Source organism: Bacillus rossius, unplaced genomic scaffold (genome assembly GCF_032445375.1).
Source record: "Bacillus rossius redtenbacheri isolate Brsri unplaced genomic scaffold, Brsri_v3 Brsri_v3_scf779, whole genome shotgun sequence".
NCBI classification, from domain to species: Eukaryota; Metazoa; Arthropoda; class Insecta; order Phasmatodea; family Bacillidae; genus Bacillus; species Bacillus rossius.
Window position 1 is genome coordinate 7,501 of NW_026963007.1, and position 12,382 is coordinate 19,882.

Sequence of the window (12,382 nt, forward strand, 5' to 3'; positions counted from 1 at the left end):
TGTATTGCAGTTCAGACAGATAGGCCACTTTAGATAGTTCTTAGTGTTCACAGTTATCACCAAGACTAGACCCATATGGAATTAATTCTTCAAGGAGCAGCGGTCCACCAATAAGAGAGATGAAGACATGTTTTCGGATGGCCACAACGCCCCCTCGCCACCCAAATGTGCATGTTTCAAGTGTACATTGGGAGTCGACGGAACATCGGGAGTCCGCTTGCTTTCTCCGGATCAGCTGCCACCCCCCTGATCTACCAGATAGACAAGAACATGTCTTCTCCGCCAATCTCATCCACCGAAGCTCCGATCATGGCTTCTTCTACCTTTATACTGATATACCCCCACGGAGCAACATGCGGGCAAGGGAACTCTTGCTACCCTTCAGTAAAGCAGGTATCTCTTATAGATGGTGACTGCACCTTGGCCAGGATTGAAGACCGCGACTAACCCCTTTGAAACTTGTCTCTCAGGGAGCTGCGATCCATCAAACATTTCATTGTTAACAGAGGGGAACCATTACTTGGTTAAGACGACCGGACACGCGTTCCCCACCATTTCGCATCCAATCGAATCGCCGCACAAGAGCTCGTTACCTGAGAAAGGTATAGCATTGGCTCGCAGCTTGTGTATTGCAGTTCAGACAGATAGGCCACTTTAGATAGTTCTTCGTGTTCACAGTTAAGACCACGGCTAGACCCATATGGAATTAATTCTTCAAGGAGCAGCGGTACACCAAGCATTTCATTGTGTACTAGAAAGCACCTCTACCATGTAACAAACATACGACCACCAAATTTCTGCTTACTTCCCCCAGCGGATAGTATTTGCTAGTATCATCCACAAAGTAAATCAATTTTTTCAATGTACCGCTTCTTGGGGGAACTGGGCATGAATCAATCAAGCATTTTGAGGTAGCATGTCCGCTTCACCGCGAGGTGCTCTGAATACCATTATACATTCTTTTTCATCATCCACTTTCAGACCACTACAAGACCCATACTGAATTAATTCCTCAAGGAGCTGCAGTCCACAAAACATTTTACTGTGTACTAGAGGGCACCTCCACCATGTAACAGAAAACATACAACCTTCTTAATTTAATTCTGCATTGTTTCCCAGACGATTTGTTAGCCATACAACAGTACCATCCACAGTAATTCACCTCTTTGAAATCCAATGCATTGTAGAGAAACTGAGGTGGTAGCATTCAAACCGTTCTGTAATGTTAATTCTGCTTCATAGAAAGGTGCTACAGGTTCCACAATAATTAATTGGATATTTTTGCAATATATATAGGGCGAGAAAACTCGGGGGGACTCCCTTTTCATTTATGTACATATTCTTTCCATATTGCAAATAATTCCAATTTTTCCCGATTGCATGTCCCCCTAATATACCCAAAATGGGCCTATCGATGGGTTCACAAAGGTACCCAAAATATGAGATTTTGACTGAAAGAGGCTGGCTAACTTCCGGGAACATGATCATAGGAAATAGGTCAAAATCCCGAATCGCAGTTGTTTACGAACAACCACGAACGGAGACTTAAAATAACCTATAAGGCTGGAATTCATGGGGCCTGTATAACAGGCATTTACACAGACTCTCGGGAGGGAGGGCTCTGTGGCCGGGAGAATTTTCTGGCTCCCCGCCCGAAACTTTTCAGAGTCCCTAATGCCTGCTTGAATGTGAATAAGCAGAGCCCGGTAGCTGATATTTTGCCGGGGTGTGGAGGCCCCGGTCGCCGCCAAATTCCTCTGGTCACAGCTTGTGTTAATACACATGTTAATTTTACATGCAAACCACCAATGACAATTTTCCTCGGCCGCGGAGGCCTCGGTCGCCGCCAGAATTTTCTGGTTCCCGCTCAATATATTGCAGAGTCCTGCAGGCCTGCTTCTGTAGGAATATGCAGAGCCCGGTAGCTGATATTTTGCCGGGGTGAGGAGGCCTCGGTCGCCGCCAAATTCCTCTCATCCCAGCTTGTGTTAATACACATGTTAATTTTACATGCAAAACCACCAATTACCATTTCCTCGGCCGCGGAGGCCTCGGTCGCCGGGAGATTTTCCTGGCTCCCCGCTCAATATACTGCACAGTCCCGCAGGCCTGTCTCCAGTGGAATACACACAGTCCGAGAGCCGAAAATTTGCCGGGGTGTGGAGGCCTCGGTCGCCAACAGATTGCCATAGGCTCTGGCTGCAATATTTACCGTGTATTTTTTCCCTCCAGAGACACCACTACACCCTATATAACCCAAAATGGGCCTTGACGCGTGTACACGCGGAGCCCGAGCGCCGAGAGTTCTCCCGGCCGCGGAGGCCTCGGTCGCCGGGAGAATTTCAACGGCCCCTGCTCGAAATTTTTCTAAGTCCAGAATGCCTGCTTCTCCCAGCCTGTGTTAATACACATGTTAATTTAACATGTAAAATCACCAAGGACCATTTCCTCGGCCGCGGAGGCCTCGGTCACCGCCAGAATTTTCTGGCTGCCCGCTCCCCATGGGTAGACGCGCTGCCCAAGCGCCGAGAGTTCTCCCGGCCGCGGAGGCCTCGGTCGCCGGGAGAATTTCTCCGGCCCCTGCTCGAAATTTTTCAAAGTCCAGAATGCCTGCTTCTCCCAGCATGTGTTAATACACATGTTAATTTAACATGTAATATTACCAATGACCTTTTCCTCGGCCGCGGAGGCCTCGGTCGCCGCCAGAATTTTCTGGCTGCCCGCTCCCCATGGGTAGACGCGGAGCCCGAGCGCCGAGAGTTCTCCCGGCCGCGGAGGCCTCGGTCGCCGGGAGAATTTCTCCGGCCCCTGCTCGAAATTTTTCAAAGTCCAGAATGCCTAGTTCTCCCAGCCTGTGTTAATACACATGTTAATTTAACATGTAAAATTACCAAGGATTATTATCCCGGCCGCAGAGGCCTCGGTCGCCGCCAGAAATTTCTGGCTCCCCGCTCAATGTATTGCAGAGTCCCGCAGGCTTGCTTCTCCAAGCCTGTGTTAATACACATGTTAATTTAACATGTAAAATTACAGAGGATTATTTCCCCGGCCGCGGAGGCCTCGGTCGCCGCCAGAATTTTCTGGCTGCCCGCTCAATGTATTGCAGAGTCCCGCAGGCTTGCTTCTCCAAGCCTGTGTTAATACACATGTTAATTTAACATGCAAAATCACCAATGACAAATTCCTCGGCCGCGGAGGCCTCGATCGCCGGGAAAATGTTCTGGCTCCCTGCTCGAATTTTTTTTCTAAGTCCCGATTCGCTATTACAGGCTGGCGCACGGAGTCCGAGGGGCGTAAATATGCCGGGTAGTGGTGCCTTCCGTCGCCGAGACATTTTACAATTGCCTGGGAGCAGTATTTAACATGTTAATTTTTTCCCCTCGTGACACCACTACCCCCTATATAACGCAAAATGGGCCTTGCCAAGGGGGCGCGCAACGCCCGAGCGCGGGCGTTTTTTCCCGGCCGCCGAGACCTCCATCGCCGGGAGAATGTCTTCAGCTATTTGCTAGATTTCCCGATTCGCCCCGCACGACAAACAACCACGAACGAGGTGGTTTTCGAGAGTTCTCCCGGCCGCGGAGGCCTCGGTCGCAGGGAGAATTTCCCTGGCCCCTGCTCGAAATTTTTCTAAGTCCAGAATGCCTGCATCTCCCAGCCTGTGTTAAAACACATGTTAATTTAACATGTAAAATTACCAATGACCATTTCCTCGGCCGCAGAGGCCTCGGTCGCAGCCAGAATTTTCTGGCTCCCTGCTCAATATATTGCAGAGTCCCGCATGCTTGCTTCTCCAAGCCTGTGTTAATACACATGTTAATTTAACATGTAAAATTACCGAGGATTATTTCCCCGGCCGCGGAGGCCTCGGTCGCCGCCAGAAATTTCTGGCTCCCCGCTCAATATATTGCAGCGACCCGCAGGCTTGCTTCTCCCAGCCTGTGTTAATACACATGTTAATTTAACATGTAAAATCACCAAGGACCATTTCCTCGGCCGCGGAGGCCTCGGTCGCCGCCAGAATTTTCTGGCTGCCCGCTCCCCATGTGTAGACGCGGAGCCCGAGCGCCGAGAGTTCTCCCGGCCGCGGAGGCCTCGTAGCCGGGAGAATTTCTCGGGCCCCTGCTCGAAATTTTTCTAAGTCCAGAATGCCTGCTTCTCCCAGCCTGTGTTAATACACATGTTAATTTAACATGTAATTTTACCAATGACCTTTTCCTCGGCCGCGGAGGCCTCGGTCGCCGCCAGAATTTTCTGGCTCCCGGCTCAATATATTACAGAGTCCCGCAGGCCTGTCTCCAGTGGAATACACACAGTCCGAGAGCCGAAAATTTGCCGGGGTGTGGAGGCCTCGGTCGCCAACAGATTGCCATAGGCTCTGGCTGCAATATTTACCGTGTATTTTTTCCCTCCAGAGACACCACTACCCCCTATAAAACCCAAAATAGGCCTTGCGGTGGGTACACGCAGAGCCCGAGCGCCGAAGTTCTCCCGGCCGCGGAGGCCTCGGTCGCCGGGAGAATTTCTCCGGCCCCTGCTCGAAATTTTTCAAAGTCCAGAATGCCTGCTTCTCCCAGCCTGTGTTAATACACATGTTAATTTAACATGTTAAATTATCGAGGATTATTTCCCCGGCCGTGGAGGCCTCGGTCGCCGCCAGAATTTTCTGGCTCCCCGCTCAATATATTGCAGAGTCCCGCAGGCTTGCTTCTCCCAGCCTGTGTTAATACACATGTTAATTTAACATGTAAAATCACCGAGGACCATTTCCTCGGCCGCGGAGGCCTCGGTCGCCGCCAGAATTTTCTGGCTCACCTCTCAATGTATTGCAGAGTCCCGCAGGCTTGGTTCTCCAAGCCTGTGTTAATACACATGTTAATTTAACATGTAAAATTACCGAGGATTATTTCCCCGGCCGCGGAGGCCTCGGTCGCCGCCAGAATTTTCTGGCTCCCCGCTCAATGTATTGCAGAGTCCCGCAGGCTTGGTTCTCCAAGCCTGTGTTAATACACATGTTAATTTAACATGTAAAATTACCGAGGATTATTTCCCCGGCCACGGAGGCCTCGGTCGCCGACAGAATTGTCTGGCTCCCTGCTCGAATTTTTTCTAAGTCCCGATTCGCTATTACAGGCTGGCGCACGGAGTCAGAGGGGCGGGAATTCGCCGGGTAGTGGTGCCTTCCGTCGCCGAGACATTTTTCTATTGCCTGGAAGCTGTATTTAACATGTTAATTTTTTCCCCCTCGGGACACCACTACCCCCTATATAACCCAACATGGGCCTTGCCGCGGGTACACGCGGAGCCCGAGCGCCGAGTGTTCTCCCGGCCGCGGAGGCCTCGGTCGCCGGGAGAATTTCTCCGGCCCCTGCTCGAAATTTTTCAAAGTCCAGAATGCCTGCTTCTCCCAGCCTGTGTTAATACACATGTTAATTTAACATGTTAAATTACCGAGGATTATTTCCCCGGCCGTGGAGGCCTCGGTCGCCGCCAGAATTTTCTGGCTCCCCGCTCAATATATTGCAGAGTCCCGCAGGCTTGCTTTTCCCAGCCTGTGTTAATACACATGTTAATTTAACATGTAAAATTACCAATGACCATTTCCTCGGCCGCAGAGGCCTCGGTCGCCGCCAGAATTTTCTGGCTCCCCGCTCAATGTATTGCAGAGTCCCGCAGGCATGCTTCTCCAAGCCTGTGTTAATACACATGTTAATTTAACATGTTAAATTACCGAGGATTATTTCCCCGGCCGTGGAGGCCTCGGTCGCCGCCAGAATTTTCTGGCTCCCCGCTCAATATATTGCAGAGTCCCGCAGGCTTGCTTTTCCCAGCCTGTGTTAATACACATGTTAATTTAACATGTAAAATCACCAAGGACCATTTCCTCGGCCGCGGAGGCCTCGGTCGCCGCCAGAATTTTCTGGCTTCCCGCTCCCCATGGGTAGACGCGGAGCCCGAGCGCCGAGAGTTCTCCCGGCCGCGGAGGCCTCGGTCGCCGGGAGAATTTCTCCGGCCCCTGCTCGAAATTTTTCAAAGTCTAGAATGCCTAGTTCTCCCAGCCTGTGTTAATACACATGTTAATTTAACATGTAAAATTACCAAGGATTATTATCCCGGCCGCAGAGGCCTCGGTCGCCGCCAGAAATTTCTGGCTCCCCGCTCAATGTATTGCAGCGTCCCGCAGGCTTGCTTCTCCAAGCCTGTGTTAATACACATGTTAATTTAACATGTAAAATTACAGAGGATTATTTCCCCGGCCGCGGAGGCCTCGGTCGCCGCCAGAATTTTCTGGCTGCCCGCTCAATGTATTGCAGAGTCCCGCAGGCTTGCTTCTCCAAGCCTGTGTTAATACACATGTTAATTTAACATGCAAAATCACCAATGACAAATTCCTCGGCCGCGGAGGCCTCGATCGCCGGGAAAATGTTCTGGCTCCCTGCTCGAATTTTTTTTCTAAGTCCCGATTCGCTATTACAGGCTGGCGCACGGAGTCCGAGGGGCGTAAATATGCCGGGTAGTGGTGCCTTCCGTCGCCGAGACATTTTACAATTGCCTGGGAGCAGTATTTAACATGTTAATTTTTTCCCCTCGGGACACCACTACCCCCTATATAACCCAAAATGGGCCTTGCCAAGGGGGCGCGCAACGCCCGAGCGCGGGCGTTTTTCCCGGCCGCCGAGGCCTCCATCGCCGGGAGAATGTCTTCAGCTATTTGCTAGATTTCCCGATTCGCCCCGCACGGCAAACAACCACGAACGAGGTGGTTTTCGAGAGTTCTCCCGGCCGCGGAGGCCTCGGTCGCCGGGAGAATTTCTCGGGCCCCTGCTCGAAATTTTTCTAAGTCCAGAATGCCTGCATCTCCCAGCCTGTGTTAAAACACATGTTAATTTAACATGTAAAATTACCAATGACCATTTCCTCGGCCGCAGAGGCCTCGGTCGCAGCCAGAATTTTCTGGCTCCCTGCTCAATATATTGCAGAGTCCCGCATGCTTGCTTCTCCCAGCCTGTGTTAATACACATGGTTATTTAACATGTAAAATTACCGAGGATTATTTCCCTGGCCGCAGAGGCCGCGGTCGCCGCCAGAATTTTCTGGCTCCCCGCTCAATGTATTGCAGAGTCCCGCAGGCTTGCTTCTCCAAGCCTGTGTTAATACACATGTTAATTTAACATGTAAAATTACCGAGGATTATTTCCCCGGCCGCGGAGGCCTCGGTCGCCGCCAGAATTTTCTGGCTCCCCGCTCAATATATTGCAGCGACCCGCAGGCTTGCTTCTCCCAGCCTGTGTTAATACACATGTTAATTTAACATGTAAAATTACCGAGGATTATTTCCCCGGCCGCGGAGGCTTCGGTCGCCGCCAGAATTTTCTGGCTCCCGGCTCAATATATTACAGAGTCCCGCAGGCCTGTCTCCAGTGGAATACACACAGTCCGAGAGCCGAAAATTTGCCGGGGTGTGGAGGCCTCGGTCGCCAACAGATTGCCATAGGCTCTGGCTGCAATATTTACCGTGTATTTTTTCCCTCCAGAGACACCACTACCCCCTATATAACCCAAAATGGGCCTTGCGGCGTGTACACGCGGAGCCCGAGCGCCGAAGTTCTCCCGGCCGCGGAGGCCTCGGTCGCCGGGAGAATTTCTCCGGCCCCTGCTCGAAATTTTTCAAAGTCCAGAATGCCTGCTTCTCCCAGCCTGTGTTAATACACATGTTAATTTAACATGTAAAATTACCGAGGATTATTTCCCCGGCCGCGGAGGCCTCGGTCGCCGCCAGAATTTTCTGGCTCCCCGCTCAATGTATTGCAGAGTCCCGCAGGCTTGCTTCTCCCAGCCTGTGTTAATACACATGTTAATTTAACATGTAAAATCATTGAGGACCATTTCCTCGGCCGCGGAGGCCTCGGTCGCCGCCAGAATTTTCTGGCTCCCCGCTCAATGTATTGCAGAGTCCCGCAGGCTTGCTTCTCCCAGCCTGTGTTAATACACATGTTAATTTAACATGTAAAATCAACAAGGACCATTTCCTCGGCCGCGGAGGCCTCGGTCGCCGCCAGAATTTTCTGGCTGCCCGCTCCCCATTGGTAGACGCGGAGCCCGAGCGCCGAGAGTTCTCCCGGCCGCGGAGGCCTCGGTCGCCGGGAGAATTTCTCCGGCCCCTGCTCGAAATTTTTCAAAGTCCAGAATGCCTGCTTCTCCCAGCATGTGTTAATACACATGTTAATTTAACATGTAATATTACCAATGACCTTTTCCTCGTCCGCGGAGGCCTCGGTCGCCGCCAGAATTTTCTGGCTGCCCGCTCCCCATGGGTAGACGCGCTGCCCGAGCGCCGAGATTTCTCCCGGCCGCGGAGGCCTCTGTCGCCGGGAGAATTTCTCTGGCCCCTGCTCGAAATTTTTCAAAGTCCAGAATGCCTAGTTCTCCCAGCCTGTGTTAATACACATGTTAATTTAACATGTAAAATTACCAAGGATTATTATCCCGGCCGCAGAGGCCTCGGTCGCCGCCAGAAATTTCTGGCTCCCCGCTCAATGTATTGCAGAGACCCGCAGGCTTGCTTCTCCAAGCCTGTGTTAATACACATGTTAATTTAACATGTAAAATTACCGAGGATTATTTCCCCGGCCGCGGAGGCCTCGATCGCCGCCAGAAATTTCTGGCTCCCCGCTCAATATATTGCAGCGACCCGCAGGCTTGCTTCTCCCAGCCTGTGTTAATACACATGTTAATTTAACATGTAAAATCACCAAGGACCATTTCCTCGGCCGCGGAGGCCTCGGTCGCCGCCAGAATTTTCTGGCTGCCCGCTCCCCATGTGTAGACGCGGAGCCCGAGCGCCGAGAGTTCTCCCGGCCGCGGAGGCCTCGGTCGCCGCCAGAATTTTCTGGCTCCCCGCTCAATGTATTGCAGAGTCCCGCAGGCTTGCTTCTCCAAGCCTGTGTTAATACACATGTTAATTTAACATGCAAAATCACCAATGACAATTTCCTCGGCCGCGGAGGCCTCCATCGCCGGGAGAATTTTCTGGCTCTCTGCTCGAATTTTTTCTAAGTCCCGATTCGCTATTACAGGCTGGCGCACGGAGTCCGAGGGGCGGAAATATGCCGGGTAGTGGTGCCTTCCGTCGCCGAGACATTTTACAATTGCCTGGGAGCAGTATTTAACATGTTAATTTTTTCCCCCTCGGGACACCACTACCCCCTATATAACCCAAAATGGGCCATGCAATGGGTGCCCACAACGCCCGAGCGCGGGCATTTTTCCCGGGCGCCGAGGCCTCGATCGCCGGGAGAATGTCTCCAGCTATTTGCATGATGTCCCGATTCGCCCCACAAGGCGAACAACCACGAACGAGGTGGTTTTCGTTCGTGGTTGTTTTCGTTCGTGGTTGTTTACTGTTCGTGGTTGTTTTCATTCGTGGTTGTTGTGCGTTCGTGGTTGTTGTCGTTCGGGGTTGTTTTCCGTTCGTGGTTGTTGTCGTTCGTGGTTGTTGTCGTTCGTGGTTGTTGTCGTTCGTGGTTGTTTTCCGTTCGTGGTTGTTTTACGTTCGTGGTTGTTTTCGAGGCAATTGGTACTTTGAAAATTTCAATCGGTTAGCTAGAAAAAATTCTCCCGGCGGTGATTGCCTTGATCGCCGGGAGAATTTTCTGGCTCCCCGATAAAATTTTTTCCAAGTCCCGATTCGCTCTTACTAGCTGGCGCACGGAGTCCGAGGGGCGGGAATTCGCCGGGTAGTGGTGTGTTCCGTCGCCGAGACATTTTCCTATTGCCTGGAAGCAGTATTTAACATGTTAATTTTTTCCCCCTCGGGACACCACTACCCCCTATATAACACAAAATGGGCCTTGCCGCGGGTACACCCGGAGCCCGAGCGCCGAGAGTTCTCCCGGCCGCAGAGGCCTCGGTCGCCGGGAGATTTTCTCCGGCCCCTGCTCGAAATTTTCCAAAGTCCAGAATGCCTGCTTCTCCCAGCCTGTGTTAATACACATGTTAATTTAACATGTAAAATCACCAAGGACCATTTCCTCGGCCGCGGAGGCCTCGGTCGCCGCCAGAATTTTCTGGCTGCCCGCTCCCCAAGGGTAGACGCGGAGCCCGAGCGCCGAGAGTTCTCCCGGCCGCGGAGGCCTCGGTCGCCGGGAGAATTTCTCCGGCCCCTGCTCGAAATTTTTCAAAGTCCAGAATGCCTGCTTCTCCCAGCATGTGTTAATACACATGTTAATTTAACATGTAATATTACCAATGACCTTTTCCTCGGCCGCGGAGGCCTCGGTCGCCGCCAGAATTTTCTGGCTGCCCGCTCCCCATGGGTAGACGCGGAGCCCGAGCGCCGAGAGTTCTCCCGGCCGCGGAGGCCTCGGTCGCCGGGAGAATTTCTCCGGCCCCTGCTCGAAATTTTTCAAAGTCCAGAATGCCTAGTTCTCCCAGCCTGTGTTAATACACATGTTAATTTAACATGTAAAATTACCAAGGATTATTATCCCGGCCGCAGAGGCCTCGGTCGCCGCCAGAAATTTCTGGCTCCCCGCTCAATGTATTGCAGAGTCCCGCAGGCTTGCTTCTCCAAGCCTGTGTTAATACACATGTTAATTTAACATGTAAAATTACAGAGGATTATTTCCCCGGCCGCGGAGGCCACGGTCGCCGCCAGAATTTTCTGGCTGCCCGCTCAATGTATTGCAGAGTCCCGCAGGCTTGCTTCTCCAAGCCTGTGTTAATACACATGTTAATTTAACATGCAAAATCACCAATGACAAATTCCTCGGCCGCGGAGGCCTCGATCGCCGGGAAAATGTTCTGGCTCCCTGCTCGAATTTTTTTTCTAAGTCCCGATTCGCTATTACAGGCTGGCGCACGGAGTCCGAGGGGCGTAAATATGCCGGGTAGTGGTGCCTTCCGTCGCCGAGACATTTTACAATTGCCTGGGAGCAGTATTTAACATGTTAATTTTTTCCCCTCGGGACACCACTACCCCCTATATAACCCAAAATGGGCCTTGCCAAGGGGGCGCGCAACGCCCGAGCGCGGGCGTTTTTCCCGGCCGCCGAGGCCTCCATCGCCGGGAGAATGTCTTCAGCTATTTGCTAGATTTCCCGATTCGCCCCGCACGGCAAACAACCACGAACGAGGTGGTTTTCGAGAGTTCTCCCGGCCGCAGAGGCCTCGGTCGCCGGGAGAATTTCTCGGGCCCCTGCTCGAAATTTTTCTAAGTCCAGAATGCCTGCATCTCCCAGCCTGTGTTAAAACACATGTTAATTTAACATGTAAAATTACCAATGACCATTTCCTCGGCCGCAGAGGCCTCGGTCGCAGCCAGAATTTTCTGGCTCCCTGCTCAATATATTGCAGAGTCCCGCATGCTTGCTTCTCCCAGCCTGTGTTAATACACATGGTTATTTAACATGTAAAATTACCGAGGATTATTTCCCTGGCCGCAGAGGCCGCGGTCGCCGCCAGAATTTTCTGGCTCCCCGCTCAATGTATTGCAGAGTCCCGCAGGCTTGCTTCTCCAAGCCTGTGTTAATACACATGTTAATTTAACATGTAAAATTACCGAGGATTATTTCCCCGGCCGCGGAGGCCTCGGTCGCCGCCAGAATTTTCTGGCTCCCCGCTCAATATATTGCAGCGACCCGCAGGCTTGCTTCTCCCAGCCTGTGTTAATACACATGTTAATTTAACATGTAAAATTACCGAGGATTATTTCCCCGGCCGCGGAGGCCTCGGTCGCCGCCAGAATTTTCTGGCTCCCGGCTCAATATATTACAGAGTCCCGCAGGCCTGTCTCCAGTGGAATACACACAGTCCGAGAGCCGAAAATTTGCCGGCGTGTGGAGGCCTCGGTCGCCAACAGATTGCCATAGGCTCTGGCTGCAATATTTACCGTGTATTTTTTCCCTCCAGAGACACCACTACCCCCTATATAACCCAAAATGGGCCTTGCGGCGGGTACACGCGGAGCCCGAGCGCCGAAGTTCTCCCGGCCGCGGAGGCCTCGGTCGCCGGGAGAATTTCTCCGGCCCCTGCTCGAAATTTTTCAAAGTCCAGAATGCCTGCTTCTCCCAGCCTGTGTTAATACACATGTTAATTTAACATGTAAAATTACCGAGGATTATTTCCCCGGCCGCGGAGGCCTCGGTCGCCGCCAGAATTTTCTGGCTCCCCGCTCAATGTATTGCAGAGTCCCGCAGGCTTGCTTCTCCCAGCCTGTGTTAATACACATGATAATTTAACATGTAAAATCATTGAGGACCATTTCCTCGGCCGCGGAGGCCTCGGTCGCCGCCAGAATTTTCTGGCTCCCCGCTCAATGTATTGCAGAGTCCCGCAGGCTTGCTTCTCCCAGCCTGTGTTAATACACATGTTAATTTAACAT